Source organism: Ursus americanus, chromosome 34 (genome assembly GCF_024610735.1).
Source record: "Ursus americanus isolate L20-20 chromosome 34, mUrsAme1.1.p, whole genome shotgun sequence".
In the NCBI taxonomy this organism is placed as follows: Eukaryota; Metazoa; Chordata; class Mammalia; order Carnivora; family Ursidae; genus Ursus; species Ursus americanus.
In genome coordinates this window covers 8855580-8873963 of record NC_142160.1, presented here as the reverse complement: position 1 = coordinate 8873963, position 18384 = coordinate 8855580, and the positions used below count along the sequence as shown (strand labels likewise).

General features: G+C 35.7%; 1 long non-coding RNA gene across 1 annotated transcript in view; it reads left to right on the top strand.

The window, feature by feature from the left end:
* Window positions 1–18384, top strand: part of LOC148107169 (uncharacterized) — a 362214-nt gene that overhangs the window by 164356 nt on the left and 179474 nt on the right. The gene's annotated exons all lie outside the window — the stretch shown is intronic.

Below are 18384 nucleotides of genomic sequence, written 5' to 3'. Positions count from 1 at the left end.
TAAGCTTCAGTGTCCTCACCTGTCAAATTATGATTTTAAATACACTTTACTAGTGGAGGTGCCCTGAAGCTAATGAATGCAAATCCTTAGCGCAATTCTGTGCATAGAGTAAACATTAAAAAAACCACTAGCCATTTTTAGTTATTATTCTTATTGGAAAATGAGTGAAATTCCTGAACTCCAGCAAACTAAAACAAGGTAGCCATATGAGATTAATTTATTTGATCAATCAAAAGATTTCACTTTGTATCAGGGACTGTATCAAGCACTGGAGATAAGGCAATGAAAGAAACAAACACAGTCCTGCCTTCAGTGAGCTTATAGATTCCCAAACAAGTAGTTTAAAAAAAAATGGTGGGTTTATTTAATGTTTTCAGTAAGTAACAAGATAAGTGAGTGATGATATAAACTGATTTAATACAAGTGCATGTAGTCTATATCATAAATAATATTGGTAATATGTGAGCTTTATAATGATAATCACATATAAATATTTATTGAGGATCCCTATTATAATATTAAGAGAGTGACAATAGAATGTCATTGAATAATGTCAGAAAAACAGGGAAATTATGATATTAGTCGCCTAATTGGGGAGCTGCTGTTTTTCACTGCTGTTTTTTTGGGCCCAAGTTCATTATTAGAATTAAAGTAGTGTCGAAATCTCAGCAGTTGTTACAGGCCAATTGGACAAAATAAAAATAATAATCAGTTCATCCAAACAGCAAATGAGTGAAATGATTTATAAGGAGAAAAAAGATGACTTAAACTTCCCTGGATAGTATACAGAGAGTAAAAATTCTCATTTTTAAGTTCTGCTGTAGGAGAAAGATAGGATTTTCAGGATCAAACAAGAGAGAGTCGGGAAGCAAGAAATTTTTTATCTACACTGTTTAGGGGCAAGTACCAGCCCATGCAAGGGACAGGACGGGGTCAGAGTTCTATGGGAGGCAGTGTAGTTGTCATGGTGGTGGGGTTATTGCAATCATTGCACAATACAGCCTTGAACAGTCATGGCAAATCTTGTTGTTATATACTCCTTAAAATACTTAATCTTTGCCTATCAGATGAGTATAACATGGTATCTCAATGTGGCCTTCATTTTCATTTTCTTGATTGCTAATGAGGTTGCACATGTTTTTATGAGTTTATTTGTCCTTTGAGTTTCCTCTTCTCTGAAATGCCTGTTCATGTCTTTAGTCCGTTTTTCTATTTGGATGGCTTGAGGGTTTTTTGGTGTTTTTTTTTTGTTTGTTTTGTTTTTTTGAGAGAGAGAGAGACAGAATGTGTGAGCTGGGAAGAGGGGCTGAGTGAGAGAGAATATCTTAAGCAGGCTCCACACCCAGTGCAGAGCCTGACATGGGGCTCCATTTCATGACCCTGAGATCATGACCTGAGCCAAAATCAAGAGTTGAATGCTTAACTGACTGAGCCACTCAGGCACCCCTCCTTTTGCTTGTTTTGGATTTATTTTACTTTCTTTTTTTAGGTTTTTGAGGTGAGAGCTTAGATGATTGATTAGAGACTTTTCCTTTTATTTAGAACAGCTTCAGAAGAATAGGTATTAATTCTTCTTTAAATGCTTGGTAGAATTCCAGTGGGAAGCCATTGGCCCTGGACTCTTGTTTCTTGGGAGATTTTTGATTACTGATTCAATTTCTTGGCTGGTTATGGGTCTCTTCAAATTTTCTATTTCTTGCTGTTTCAGTTTTGGTAGTTTATACATTTCCAGGAATTTATCCATTTCTTCCAGATTGCCCAATTTGTTGTCATATAATTGCTCATAATAACTTTTCTTTTTATTTAATGTATATGTTAATATAATAAATTTCCCTGCCAGCAGTGCTTTAGCTGAGCCTCCTAAATTTTGATATGTTGTATTTTTCATTCTGTTCAATGTATTTTATAAAAATTTCCCTCGAGATTTCTTTGGTGACTCATGGATTATTTGAAATTGTACTGTGTAGTTACTAAACGTTGGAAAATTTTCCTTATATCTATCATTAATTTCTAGTAGATTTTATTGTAGTTAGACAACACATTTTGTATGATTTCAATTCTTTAAAATTTGTTGAGGTTTGTGTGGATAAGGTGTGTCTTGGTATGTACTCTGTACTCTGTGGGCACTTGAAAAGTTGTATTCTGCTCTTACTATATGGGGTGTTCTTTAAATGTCAGTTAGATCCTCTTGGTTGATGGTGTTGTTGAGTTCTACATCTGTATCGATTTTCTGTTTAGTTCAATCAAGTTTTGAAAGGGGGCATTGATTCCTATAACAGTAATTGTGGTTTTGTCCATTTCTTCTTTAAATTCTATCAGTTTCTGCTTCACATATTTCTCAGCAATGTTATATGTTCACACACATTTAGAACTGTTATGTGTTCTTGGTAGAGTCACTCTGAATCTCCTTCTTTGGCTCTGTAATTCACTTTGCTTTGGTATCAATATAGTTACTCTTGCTTTCCTTTGATTAACATGTGCATGATATATTTTTTCCATTTTTTAAAATTTATTACCTTTACTAAATTACCTCAGCCTGAATGGTAAAAGACAATAGATGCCAGCACTAAGGGTCAGGAATTTCAAAATTATCTGACGAGGGCTTTTAAAACAGCTATGATAAAAAGGCTTCAATGAGAAATTAGAAACAAACTTGAAACACATTAAAAAAATAGAATGTAGCAAAAAAATAGGAGATGTTGAGGGGAAACAAATGGAAATTTTAGAACTAAAAATTATAACAAATGAAATCTCAGTGGATAGGTTCAGTAGCAGAGTGGAAGGGACAGAGGAAAGAATCAATGAACTGGACAATAGGGTAATAGAAATTACTCAGTTTGAAAAACAGAAAATAAGCTGGAAAAAAAAGAAAACAAAGCTTTAGGAACCTGTGGAACTGTAACAGAATACCTAAGATTCATGTTACCAGTCCTGGAAAGAGAAGAGAAAAATGATAAGGCTGAAAAATATTTGAAGAAATAGAGGCTGAAAAATTTCCACATTTGGGAAGAGACATAAACCTACAGATTCGTGAAATGAGCCTCCAACAGAATCCAAGTAAATTCATGCCAGAAAGCATTATAATTAAACTTCCGAAAGCTAAAGATAGAGAAAAATTTTAAAGTAACCAAAGGAAAACAACATCTTACCTATAGGAATAAAATAATACCACAATGGATTTCTCGTAAGATACACTGGGGGCCAGAAGGAAGTGGCAGAGTATTTTTCAGTTGCTCAGAGAAAAGTAATGTTAACTCAGATTCCTGTATCAGTGAAAGTAGTTTAGGAAATAGGGGGAAATTGAGACATTCTCAGATGAAGGAAAAGAGAGGTAATAAAGATAATTTGTTCTCTGCAGACTGTCTTTTAAAAAATGCCTAGAAGAAGAGGGTGAGGCTATGTTAAAAACATTTAAAGACAGAATGTAATAGGCACTGTCACCTGGCAAGGAATAATGGTTGGGGTAAACAATAGACTAATGAAAAATCTTGGTAAGAAAGACTGAGAAATAAGATGCTTTGGGAAATAAAGGCTTTATGAAGTTCTCACAAATTCCTAGGAACCTAGAATGCCACACACATACCCACATCTGGGTGTATATTCAGAAAAGACTTGAGAAAGGTCTAAACTCTTACCTCTGGCTGAGCTTCATGCTCTGTGCAAGCAGGATCTAAAGGGGAAAGTATACATTTGCTACAACATGGACGGCACTGGAGGAGATAATGCTTAGTGAAATAAGTCAAGCAGAGAAAGACAACTATCATATGATTTCTCTCATCTATGGAACATAAGAACTAGAATGATCAGTAGGGGAAGAAAGGGATAAAGAAAGGGGGGGTAATCAGAAGGGGGAATGAAACATGAGAGACTATGGACTATGAGAAACAAACTGAGGGCTACAGAGGGGAGGGGGGTGGGGGAATGGGATAGACCGGTGATGGGTAGTAAGGAGGGCACATATTGCATGGTGCACTGGGTGTTATACACAACTAATGAATCATCGAGCCTTACATCGAAAACCGGGGATGTACTGTATGGTGACTAACATAATATAATAAAAAATCATTATTAAAAAAAAAAAATAAAGGGGAAAGTATAGTTGTGAACTGCTTGTCTGAGTGGTAAAGGCATGCCCCAGCACACATTCGTAGCCTATCTGCAAAGACTGGGTGGTGTGTGTATGCACACACACGCATGCACACACGCATGTGCATAGAGGTGTTTGTGTGTTCATACGTTTGAAGAAACTTCTGTTGCGTCGTTAGCTGACCCTTAAGCTAATAGAACAGAGGCTTCAGTACCACTCATAACAAAGAATACAAACTTTCAAAATTAGTTCAAAAAAGTCATTAAACTAACAATAGCTACAATAATCAATAAACAGAGGAGCATCTGATTTCTAGAGTCCGTCACATGACGGACTGCTTTGCACCAAATATTACAAGGCATGTATACAAAGAAATAAGAAAATATAGCCCATAAACAAGGTAATTAATAGAAAACATCACAGATGAGAGCTGGACATTTGGCTTACTAAACAAAGACTCTCAATTGACTATTTTAAATATGCTTAAAGGAAACCATGAGGATGATGTTTCATCCAGTAGAGATTATCAATAAAAAATAGAAATTACGAAAATGAGCCAAAGAGAAATTCTGGAGCTGAAAAGTACAGTAGCTGAAATGGAAATTTCACTAGATGGATTCAACAGATTGAGTAGGCAGAAGAAAGAAATCTGTGAACTTGAAGATAATTAAAATTATCCAGTCTGAGAACAGAAAGTAAAAAGAATGAAATAAAAATGAACAGTGCTTAAGAGACCTGTGGGATATCAAAAACCATATTAACTATGCCTAATAGAAATCCCTGAAGGAGAAGTGAGAGAGAAAAGGGCAAAATGTATATTTGAAAAATAATGTGTGAAGATTTTCCAAATTTGGTGAAACATAAATCTATACACTAAGTAAGCTGAGTACATTCCAGGTAGACTAATGCAGAGAACTTTATACCAAACCACATTGTAATCAGACTGTCAAGATACAAAGACAAAGAGAAAATCTTTAAAAAAAATAAGTCAAGGGACTCATGTACATGGGATCCTCAATAAGGTTAACAGCTGATTTCTTATCAGAACCATGGTGGACAATGGGAAGGGACATATTGAAAATGCTGAAAGAAAATCAGTATCAAACAAGAATTCTGTATCTGGCAAAAATGTGTTCCAAAAATAAAGGAGAAATTAAAACAATTCCCAGATAAATAGAAACCCAGAGTTTATTAGCAGTAGATCTGTCCTATAAGAAACACTAAAGAGAGTCATTGAGGCTGATATAAAATGAAAGTAGTCAGTAACTCAAATCCAAAGAAAGAAGTAAAAACAATGGTAAAATAACTGCATGGGTAAATATAAAGGTCAGTATTAATGAATTTTTGGTTTGTAATTCCTCTTTGACAAATCTTTAGAAAAGACCAAAATTATTATAACATGGACTGAAAGTAGGGTCATAACTACCCACCTTTCAGAAATAAAAGGTATTTTAAGAAACTATTATTAATCATACACAAACATATTAGGTAATCTACACATACATTATCAAAACTGACTCAAGACAAAACAGAAAATCTAAGTAGATATATAACAACTGAAAAGATTGAATCAGTGATAAAAAACAAAAACCAAAAAAAACTGTCCAAAAAGATGAGGCTAGCTTCAGTTGGTTCCACTGGTGAATTCTACCAAATATTTTAAGAACAGTTAACATCTATGTTTCCAACACTCTTCCAGAATAAAACAGGAGGGAACACTTACCCATTCTGTGATGCCAGTGTTACCATGATATCAAGGCCAGAAGAAGACATCACAGGAAAAGTAAACTACAGACCAGTATTCATAATGAGCACAAATACAAAAATCCTCAACAGAACACTAGCAAATGGAATCCAGTAGCATATTAAAAAAATTATAAACCATGACCAAATAGGATTTATCCCAGGAATTCAAGGATAATTTAACATATGAAACTCTATCAGTATTTACATCATTTTAATAGACTAAAAAACCCCATATGATCATCTCAGTTGATAGAAAGTATCAGCCAGAATCCAGTATCCTTTCAGGATAAAAATACTACAGAAAGTGAGAAAAGAAGGGAACTTCCTCAGCCTGATAGAGGGCATCTGTGCAAATACATTGCTAACATCATATTAGTGGTGAAAGATTGAAAGCTTTCTTCTTAATATCAGGAACAAGATCTGGATATCCACTCTCACCACTTCTGTTAAGCATTATACTGTAGGGTCTCACCAGCACAGTTAGGCAAGGAAATGAAATAAAAGGCACTCTGATTGGAAAGGAAGTAGAATTATCTCTATTCTCAGATGACATTATTTTATATATCAAAACCCCTAAAGAATTCACAAAATAGTATTAGAGATAGTAAATAAGTTCAGCCAAGTTGCAACATACAAGATCAATATACAAAATCATTTGTATTTCTATACACTAGCAGTGAACAACCAAAATGAAACTACCAAAGCAATTTCATTTATAAGATCATCAAAAACAATAAAATACTTAGGAAAAAATTTAACCAGAGAGGTACAAGACTGGTACATGCTAAACTACAAAAAAAATTAATGAAGACCTAAATGAATGGAAAGACATTTGTGTTATGGATTCAATTAATAATTAATTACTGCTTAATATTGTCTAATATTGATTTTAATAATTAGTATCAGTATTGTTGAGATGACAATACTTCCCAAAGCAATCAAGAGATAAAGTGCAATCCCTATGAAAATTTCAACAGGTGTTTTTGAAAGAAATGGAAAATCTTATTCAAAAAGTCAGATGGAATTGTAAGAGGCCGAAAGAGAACAGTATAGAAAAAAAAGAATGCAGTGGTAGATCCTCACTTCCTGATTTAGAAATGTGTTATAAAGCTACTGTAATCAAAACAGTGTGTCAGCGGCATGAAAACAGAGCTGTAGATCAATGAAATGGAATTGAGAGTCCAAAATTAAACCAATTCTCTATAAAAATTGATTTTCAACATGGGTGCCAAGCCCATTTAATGAAAAGAACAATGTTTTTTAAAATGGTGGTGGGACAACTTGATATCCAAATGCAAAAGAGTAAAATTAGATCACATGCAAAATGAACTCAAAATGAATTAAAAATCTAAATGTAATTCTCCTGAAGCTGTTTCAAAAAATAGAAACAGAAGGAAAGCTACCAAACTCATTCTATGAGGCCAGTACTACCTTGATCCCAAAACCAAAGACCCCATCAAAAAGGAGAATTACAGACCAATATCCCTGATGAATATGGATGCCAAAATTCTCAACAAGATCCTAGCTAATAGGATCCAACAGTACAGTAAAAGAATTATCCATCACAACCAAGTGGGATTCATCTCTGGGATGCAGGCGTGGTTCAACGTTCACAAATCGATCAGCGTGATACATCATATCAATAAGAAAAGACTCAGGAACCATATGATCCTCTCAATTGATGCAGAAAAAGCATTTGACAAAATACAGCATCCTTTCCTGATTAAAACTCTTCAGAGTGTAGGGATAGAGGGTACATTCCTCAATTTCTTAAAAACCATCTATGAAAAGCCTACAGCGAATATCATTCTCAATGGGGAAAAGCTGAAAGCCTTTCCCCTAAGATCAGAACATGACAAGGATGCCCACTCTCGCCATTATTGTTCAACATAGTACTAGAAGTCCTAGCAACAGCAATCAGACAACAAAAAAAGAATAAAAGGTATTCAGATTGTCAAAGAAGAAGTCAAACTCTCTCTCTTTTCACAGATGACATGATACTTTATATGGAAAAGCCAAGACTCCACCCCCAAACTACTAGAACTTATAGAGCAATTCAGTAATGTGGCAGGATACAAAATCAATGCGCAGAAATCAGTTGCATTTCTATACACGAACAATAAGACTGAAGAAAGAAAATTAGGGAATCGATTCCATTTACAATAACACCAAAAATCATAAGGTATCTCAGAATAAACTTAACCAGAGAGGTAAAGGATCTATACTCTAGAAACTACAGAACACTGATGAAAGACATTGAAGAAGACACAAAAAGATGGAAAAACATTACATGTTCATGGATCGGAAGAATAAACACTGTTAAAATGTCTATACTACCCAGAGCAATCTACACTTTCAACACCATCCCGATCAAAATACCAATGACATTTTTCAAAGAGCTGGAACAAACAATCCTAAAATTTGTGTAGAACCAGAAAAGACCCCGAATAGCCAAGGAAATGTTGAAAAAGAAAAACAAAGCTGGGGGCATCACGTTGCCTTATTTCAAGCTATACTACAAAGCTGTGATCAGCAAGACAGCATTGTACTGGCACAAAAACAGACACATAGACCAGTGCAGCAGAATAGAGACTCCCAGAAATGGACTCTCAACTCTATGGTCAACTAATCTTTGACAAAGCAGGAAAAAACATCCAGTGGAAAAAAGACAGTCTCTTCAATAAACGGTGCTGGGAAAATTGGAAAGCTATATACAAAAGAATGAAACTTGACCACTCTCTCACACCATACACACAGATAAACTCCAAATGGATGAAAGACCTCGATGTGAGACAGGAATCCATCAAAATCCTAGAGGAGAACATAGGCTATAACCTCTTAGACATCGGCCACAGCAATTTCTTTCATGACACGTCTCCAAAGGCAAGAGAAACAAAAGAAAAAATGAACTTTTGGGACTTCATCAAGACAAAATTTTCTGCACAGCAAAGGAAACAGTCATCAAAGCAAAGAGGCAACCCATAGAATGGGAGAAGATATTTGCAAATGAAACTACAGATAAGGGGCGCCTGGGTAGCGCAGTCGTTAAAGCGTCTGCCTTCGGCTCAGGGCGTGATCCCGGTGTGCCGGGATCGAGTCCCACATCAGGCTCCTCCGCTGGGAGCCTGCTTCTTCCTCTCCCACTCCCCCTGCTGTGTTCCCTCTCTCGCTGGCTGTCTCTCTGTCACATAAAATAAATAAAATCTTTAAAAAAAAAAAAAAAAGAAACTACAGATAAAAGGCTGATATCTAAGATCTGTAAAAAAACTTATCAAAATCAATACACGAGAAATAAACAATCAAATCAAAAAATGGGCAGAAGATATGAACAGACACTCTTCCAATGAAGACATACAAATGGCTAACAGACACATGAAAAAATGTTCAACATCATTAGCCATCAGGGAAATTCAAATCAAAACACATTGAGATACCACCTTGCACCAGTTAGAATGGCAAAAATGGACAAGGCAGGAAAAAACAAATGTTGGAGAGGATGTGGAGAAAGGGGATCCCTCTTACACTGTTGGTGGGAATGCAAGTTGGTACAGCCACTTTGGAAAACAGCATTTAAGTTCCTCAAAAAGTTAAAAATAGAGCTACCCTATGACCCAGCAATTGCACTAGTGGGTATTTACCCCAAAGATAGAGATGTAGTGAAAATAAGGGGCACATGCACCCCAATGTTCATAGCAGCATTGTCCACAATAGCTAAATTGTGGAAGGAGTCGAAATGCCCTTCAAGAGACAAATGGATAAAAGAAGATGTGGTCCATATATACAATGGAATATTACTCAGCCATCAGAAAGAATGATTACCCAGCATTTACAGCAACATGGAGGGGACTGGAGGAGATTATGCTAAATGAAATAAGTCAAGCAGAGAAAGACAATTATCATATGGTTTCACTCATTTATGGAACATAAGAAATAGCAGGAAGATCGGTTGGAGAAGGAAGGGAAGAATGAGGGGGGGTAAACAGAAGGGGGAATGAACCACGAGAGACTATGCACTCTGGGAAACAAAGTGAGGATTTCAGAGGGGAGGGGGTTGAGAGACTGGGCTAGGCTGGTGATGGGTATTAAGGAGGTCACGTATTGCATGGAGCACTGGGTGTTATAGGCAACCAATGAACCATGGAACATTCCGTCAAAAACTAAGGATGTAGTCTATGGTGACTAACATAACATAATAAAAAATTAAAATAAAATCTTGCAAAAAATTAAATGTAAAAACTAAGAATGTAGAACTCTAGAAGGAAATGTAGGGATAAATCTTCATAAGTTTGGATGAGGCATTTTTCTTAAAGATGACACCCAAAGCAGAAGCAACCAAAGAAAATGTAGATAAATTGGATTTCATTAAAATTGAAAGTTTTTGTGCATGAAGTGGCATTATCAAGAAAGTAAAATGTAACCTACACAATGGGAGAAATTATTCACAAATCATTTACCTGATCAGGGTCTAAGATCCAGAATATATAAAGAACTCATAAAACTCAATAAGAGACAAATATAATGCAATTTAAAAACAGGTAAAGGATTTGTATTGACATTTTTCCAAAGAAGATATGCCAATGCAATAAATTAACGAAAAGAGGCTCAACATTATTGGCTATCAGGTAAATGCCTCTGTGAGATATACTTCAAACTCACTGGATGGCTATAATAAAAATGGTAAAAATTAACAGCATGGGAAAGGATGTGGAGAAGTTGTAACCTCATACATTGCTGTTGAGAATGTAAAATGGTGTAGGTACTGTGGAAGACAATTTGGTAGTTCCTCAGAAATTTAAACATAGTTACTGTATGAGCCAGCAGTTCTACTCCTAGTTGTACACTTAAGAGAATTGAAAATAAATGTTTAGAAAAAGATTTTATATGAATGTTGATAGCACTGTTATTCATAATACTGCCCCAAATGAGAACAAGTCAAATATCCATCAGCTGACAAAGAGAGAAGTAAAGTGTGAGCTATCTATGCAGTGGACTATTTCTCAGCCATAGAAAGAATGATGTACTGATATGTGCCACAACATAGATAAAACTAGAAAACATTATACAGAGTGAAAGAAACCAATCACGAAAGATCACATATATTGTATGATTCCATTTATATGAAGTATCTAGCATAGGCAAATCCATAGAGAGAAAATTGGTGGTTGCCAGGAGGTGTGGAGAGGAGAGGAGAAGAGGTGATCATATAATGGGTAGGTGTATCTTTTGGGGGGTGCTGAAACTGTTTTGGAATTAGATTCTGGTGATGGTTGCACACATTGTGAATGAACTAAAAGTCACTGCATTATACACTTCAAAATGGTTAAAAGGGTGAATTTTACATTATGTGAATTTTACATCAATTTTTAAAAATGAAAGAGAAAATAAGCTTGCTTTGGAGTTCACCATCTAAGGCACCAGGAGTGCATGGAAAAACTTGTGGGCCCCACCTGGAGGAAGTACACAGTGTCAATTCACTTTCCATTAACTAGTACACAATCACATGGCCACATCTCACTACAGGGTAAGTTGGGATACATGGTCTAACCATGTGCCCCCCAAAAAGAGAAAATGAACTTTGCTGAGAGCCAGTGTTCTTCACTATAGAAGTGGAATCTTTGGGAATGGACTCATGAATTTACTAAACTTCCCAGATGATTCTCATGCTTACTGATATTTGATTGGCACTATTTTATTTTATTTTTAAGAGTTTATTTATTTGAGAGAGAGCAAATAGGAGTTGGAGGAAGGGGCAGAGGGAGAGGGAGAAGCAGACTTTCTGCTGAGCAGGGTGACTGCCACCAGCTGAGGGGTTGGATCTCAGGACCTGGAGATCATGACCTGAGCCGAAGGCAGGCACTTAGGCAATTGAACCACTCAGGCACCCCTGATCGGCACTGTTTTGTTTTATAGGTTTTATTTGTTTTAATTTGAATTCATTTTTTTAGTATAATAATATTTTTTATTATATTATGTTAGTCACCATACAGTACATCCTTGGTTTTTGATGTAAAGTTCCATGATTCATTAGTTGCATATTAACACCCAGTGCACCATGCAATACGTGCCATCCATCACCAGCCTATCCCATGCCCCCCCCGCCCGAAGCCCTCAGTTTGTTTCTTAGAGTACAATTAGCCAACTTATAGTGCATCATTAGTTTCAGATGTAGTGTTCAGTAATTTATCAGTTTCGCATAACACTCAGTGCTCATCACATCACATGCCCTCCTTAATGCCCATCACCCAATTACCCCATTCCCCCACCCACCCTCCTCCAGCAACCCTCAGTTTGTTTCCTATGGTTAAGTGTCTCTCCTGATTTTTCTCCCTCTCTGATGACTTCCCATTCTCTTTTCCCTTCTTTCCCCTGTGGTCCTCTGCCCTGTTTCTTATATTCCACATATGAGTGAAACCATATGATAATTGTCTTTCTCTGCTTGACTTATTTCATTCAGCATAATACCCTCCAGTTCTAACCACGTCAGTATAAATGATAAGTATTCATCCTTTCTGATGGCTAAGTAATATTCCATTGTGTATATACATATATACACACACATACCTACATCTTCTTTATCCATTCATCTGTTGTTGGATATCTGGGCTCTTTCCATAGTTTGGCTATTGTGGACATTGCTGCTATGAACATTGGGGTGCAGGTGCCCCTTCAGATCACTACATTTGTATCTTTGTGGTAAATACCTAGTACAATTGCTGGGTCATAGGGTAGCTCTATTTTTAACTTCTTGAGGAACCTCCAGACCATTTTTCAGAGTGGCTGTACCAGCCTGCATTCCCACCACCAGTATAAGAGGGTTCCCCTTTCTCTACATCCTCGCCAACATTTGTTGTTTCCTGACTTGTTAAGTTTAGCCATTCTGACTGGTAAAAGGTGGTATCTCATTGTGGTTTTGATTTGTATTTCCCTGATGCCAAGTGATGTGGAACATTTTTTCATGTGTCTGTTGGCCATTTGGAGAAATGTCTGTTCATGTCTTCTGCCCATTTCTTTTTTTTTTATAATAATTTTTTATTATATTATGTTAGTCACCATACAGTACATCCCTATTTCTTGATTGGATTATTTGGTTTTTGGGTGTTGAGTTTCAGAAGTTCTTTATAGATCTTGGATAGTAGCCCTTTATCTGTAATGTCATTTGCAAATATTTTCTTCCATTCCATAGGTTGCCTTTTAGTTTTGTTGACTGTTTCCTTTGCTGTGCAGAAGCTTTTTTTTATCTTGATGAAGTACCAATAGTTCATTTTTGCTTTTCTTTTCCTTTCATCTGGAGATGTGTCGATTAAGAAGTTTCTGAGGCCGAGGTCACAGAGGTTGCTGCCTTTGTTCTCCTCCAGGATTTTGATGGATACCTGCCTCACATTTAGGTCTTTCATCCATTTTGAGTCTGTTTTTGTGTATGGTGTAAGAAAATGGTCCAGTTTCATTCTTCTACATGTGGCTGTCCAATTAGCACCATTTATTGAAGAGACTGTCCTTTTTCCATTGGATATTCTTTCCTGTTTTGTCAAAGATTAGTTGACCATAGATTTGAGAGTCCATTTCTGGTTTCTCTATTCTGTTCCATTGATCCATGTATCTGTTTTTATCGGCACTATTTTAAATACCCACGACCCACAATTCTGTCTCTGCCATTCTGTTTGCAGGTTTCCTTTACTAGGTAGGAAAGTAAGAGACAGAAAGCATTCAGAAATCTAAAAGGAGTTTGGAGGAAAGGATGTCTAACTCTGCTTGAAATATCAGAGGCCACAAGTTTGAACATTCTGGGTGTCTGCTCCAAACCAAGAATGTGAAATGAAAAAGTCAGCAGTCTCTCATTGATTCATGAAAGGGCATAAGAGAAGGAATTATAATTGTAATAGTTAAGGCTTAGTTCCAAAGTACACAACTGTACTTTAAACATATTTTTCTTTTAATGATATGAACAGATGTTTTAATAAAAGCAAAATAATATCACTTTTAATCAGTGATGTTTTCGATTGTAAGCATAATTGAACAGAAATGCAAGGTATTTTTCTCCATGTGCTTTGTGTATAGCCAGGGTGTACTAAAATACAAGTCCATAAACTAGTCAGCACTCCATGTCTAAGATTTCCTTAGTGCAAAGAGCCTAAGAAGAAATAAATAACTATTTTAATAAATACTATAAACTATTTTAACGTAGTTTAAATGAGAGATGATGGCAGCGACGGTCATATTACTAAAGCAGAAATCTAATCAAGTCACTCATCGCTCACAACAGCAAAAGTAACAATAACAAAAAACGTAAACAACCAAAAATAGTTTTGTAGGTTTCTAGATGTCTATAACTAAAGGTGTATCACACATATAGAAGGTTAAAATTGAACTTCCTGGGAGAGCAAGACCTGAGTTAGGATGAAATCTAAAAAGAAGAGGATTAATTGAAATCTGAAGAAGAGCTGTACCAGTTCGCTTACTTACTCTGTCTCTCATTCTGCCCTGATGGACTACCCCAAGGAAGAGGTTTCCCTCAAAGAGGGGGAAAAAAAAAACGTGCAGAGAGGAGAGAGGGAGGAAAGGTCCAAAGAAAAAAGGGAAAGAAAAACAGTGAGACACACAGAGTCAGAGACAAAGAACCTAGAGATTAAAAGACATTTAAAAGTCATATTAACTTTTCACAACTAACATCAAAGTTAATGGTGAAAGACTAAATGCTTTCTTTCTAAAATCAGCCATAAAACAAAGATGTCCACTCTTTCTGCTTCTATTCAACATTGTACTGGAGATTCTGACCAGGAAGTTAGTCAAGAAAAAGAAATAAAAGGTATTCATATTGAAAAAAAAAAAGAAGTAAAATGGTCTCTATTGGCACATGACATAATTTGTATACAGAAATTTCTAAAGACTCCCCACAAAAAGTATTAGAGAAAATGAGTTTAGCACAGTTGGAGGATATAAGATCAATATACAAAAGTGAATTATGTTTCTGTTCACATTAGCAGTGTTCACATTAGCAATGAACAATGTGAACATAAAATTATGAAAACATTTCCACTTACGGTATCAAAAACAGGAATGAATTTAACAAAATGAGTGAAATGAGTGAGAATAAGTGAAAGACTAATATACTATACACTGCAAGACATTGTTGCAAGAAATCCATAAAGATCTAAATCAATGGAAAGACATTTCGTATTCAGGCAATGGAAGACATAATATTGTTAAGATGGCAGTACTCCTCAAATTGATCAACAGACTCAGTGCAATTCCTATCAAAATCCCAGCTAGTTTTTATTTTTATTTTTTGGCAGAAATTAACAAGCTAATCTAAAAGTCATGTAGAAATTCAGGGGACCCGGGGTAGGCAAAAAGATTTTGAAAAAAGGAACAAAGTTATGATTTACATTTTACAAATTGAAAACTTACTACACAGTTGAAACTTTCAAGACAGTGTGGTGCTGACATAAAGACAGATCAATGAAATAGAACTGAGAGTTCAGAAATAAAACCCTCACATTTATGGTCAATTGATTTTTGGTTACAGTGTCAAGATAATTAAATGAGGGAAAGAAAAGTCTTTTCAACGAATGATGCTGGGACAACAGGATAACCACAAACAAAATACTGAATTTCAACCTCTTCCTTCCACCTCACTTACATAAAAATTAACTCAAAGTAAATCATATACCTAATGTAAGAGCTAAAACTATAAACTTGGGGAAGAAAATTTAGGAATACATCTTTCTGCACTCAGATTAGGCAGTGGTTTCTTAGGTATGGCAGCAAAGGATAACAATAAAAGTAAATATAGATACAATGAACTTGATCACATTAAAAATTTACTGTACTGCAAGTGATACCATCAAGAAAGTGAATAGATCGTGTACTGAGTAGGAGCATATTATTGCAAATCATATATGTGATTAGACCTCAAATTCAGAACATATAAAGGACTCTTATAGCTTAACAAAATAAAGACAAATAGCTTAGTTTAAAAAAATGTCAGAGTGTTTGAATAGGTATTGTTTCACCAAGGGATATATAAAAATATCCGATAAACATGTGAAAAGATTTTCAATAATATTAGCTCTTACGGAAATTTAGATGAAGCCCACAATGAGATACCACTTTACATCCACTAGGATGTGGGTATAATGACTATAATGAAATGGCTATAATCAGAAATGCAAATGATAACAAGTACTGAAGAGAATGTAGAAAAATTTGAATCCTCATACAGTGTTGGTGGGAATGTAAGAATGTTAACTGGCAGTGCCTAAAATTGTTACACATAAAGTTACCATATGACCCATCATTTCACTCTTAGGTACATCCAAAGGAAACAAAAATATATGTCTAAAAATGTACGCTAGGGGCGCCTGGGTGGCTCAGTCAGTGAAGCATCTGTCTTTGGCTCAGGTCATGATCCCGGTGTCCTGGAATCCTGTTCTGCATTGGGCTCCCTGCTGACCAGGGAGCCTGCTTTTCCCTCTCTCTCTGCCCCTCCCCTGGCTTTTGCTCTCTCTCTCGCTTACTCTCTCTCTCTGAAATACATACATACATACATAAATAAAATCTTTTAAAAAAATAAATAAAAATGTAGGCTAACATTCATAGCAGTATTATTCATAATAGTCAAATAAAATGTGGTATATCCATACAGTGGAAAATTATTTAGCCTTAAAGAATGAAGCACTGATTCACACTACAGCTTGGGTAAACCTTAAAATACTGTGTTAAGTTACCTTTTACAACAGACCACATACTCTGTGATTCCATCTATATAAAATGTGTATAATAGGAAAATCTGAAAAAAACAAACAAACCAGGAAAATCTGTAGAGACAGAAAGTACTTCAGTTGGTGGCGGAAAGCATCTGCTCAAGGATAGGGTGTTTCTTTTGGGGATTGTTAAAGTGTTCTAAATTTACACTGCTGCAATGATAATACCACTCTGTGAATACACTAAAAATCATTGAATTATACACATTAAATGGGAAAGTTTTAGGGTATGTCAGGTATATCTCAAAAGATGTTTAACATAATTTATATATAATTTATATATAAATACAAATAAGTTATATGTTGTATGTATAGATTTATATACACAAACACACACAGTGTATACTTGAAAACTTACTACACAGCTACAATAATCAAGATAGTGTAGTACAGACATAGGGATAGACAGATCATTGGAAAAGGACTGAGAGTCTGGAAATAAAACCCTCACATTTACGATCAGTTAATTTTTTAATTTATTTTTTTAATTCAAGTATAGTTAATATGCACTGTGATATTAGTTTCAGGTATACAATATAGTGATTCAACAATTCTATATATTATTCAGTGTTCATTACCATTAAGTGTACTCTTAATCCCCTTCATCTGTCTCACTCATCCCCCCCCCACTTGCCATCTGGTAACCACCAATGTGTTCTCTATAGTTAAGAATTTGACTTTTGGGGGTACATGGGTGGCTCAGTTAGATGAGAGTCTGCTTTTGGCTCAGATCATGATCCTAGAGTCCTGGGATCGAGCCCCACATCTGGCTCTCTGCTCGGCAAGGAGTCTGCTTCTCCCTCCCCTCGCTCATGTTTTTTCTCTCACCTTCTCTCAAATAAATAAAATCTTAAATTTTTTTTGTTTTGTTTTTTGGTTTGTCTCTTTTTCTCTTTGTTTTGTTTCTTGAGTTCTACGAATGAGGGAAATGACATGGTATTTGCCTTTCTCTGTCCAACTTATTTCACTTAGCATCATACTCTGTAGCTTCATCCATGTCATTGCAAAGGGCAAGATTTCATTCTTTGTCCTGGCTGAGTAATATTCCATTGTGTTTATATACCACCTCTCTGTATCCATTCATCTATGGATGGACACTTGGGTTGCTTTTGTATCTTAGGTATTGTAAATAATGCTCCAGTAAACATAGAGGTGCATATCTCTTTTCAAATTAGTGTTTTTGTGTTCTTTAGGTAAATGCCTAGTAGTAGAGTTAGTGGATCATAGGGTAATTCCATTTTTAATTTTTGAGGAACCTCCACACTGTTTTCAACAGGGGCTGAAGTAGTTGGCATTTCCACCAGCAGTGCACAAGGGCTCCTTTTTCTCCACATCCTCACCAACACTTGTTGCTTTTTGTGTTTTTGATTTTAGCCATTCTGACAGGTGTGGGGTGACATCTCATTGTGGTTTTGATTTGCGTTTCCCTGATGATGAGTGATGCTGAGCATCTTGCCTTGTGTCTGTTGGCCACCTGGATGTCTTCTTTGGGAAAAGTCTATCCGGGTCTTCTGCCCATTTTTAATTGGATTTTTTTTTGTTTGAGTTGTATAAATTATTTACATATTTTTGGTATTAACTCCTTGTTGGATATTTATTTGCACAATTGTCTCTCATATAGTAGGTTGTCTTTTTGTTTTGTTGATGGTTTCCTTTGCACAAGCTTTTTATTTTGGTGTAGTTCCAGTAGTTTAATTCTGCTTTTATTTCCCTTGCCTCAGGAGAAATATTTAGAAAAGTGTTACTATGATTGATGTCAAAGAGATTATTGCCTATGTTTTCTTCTAGGAA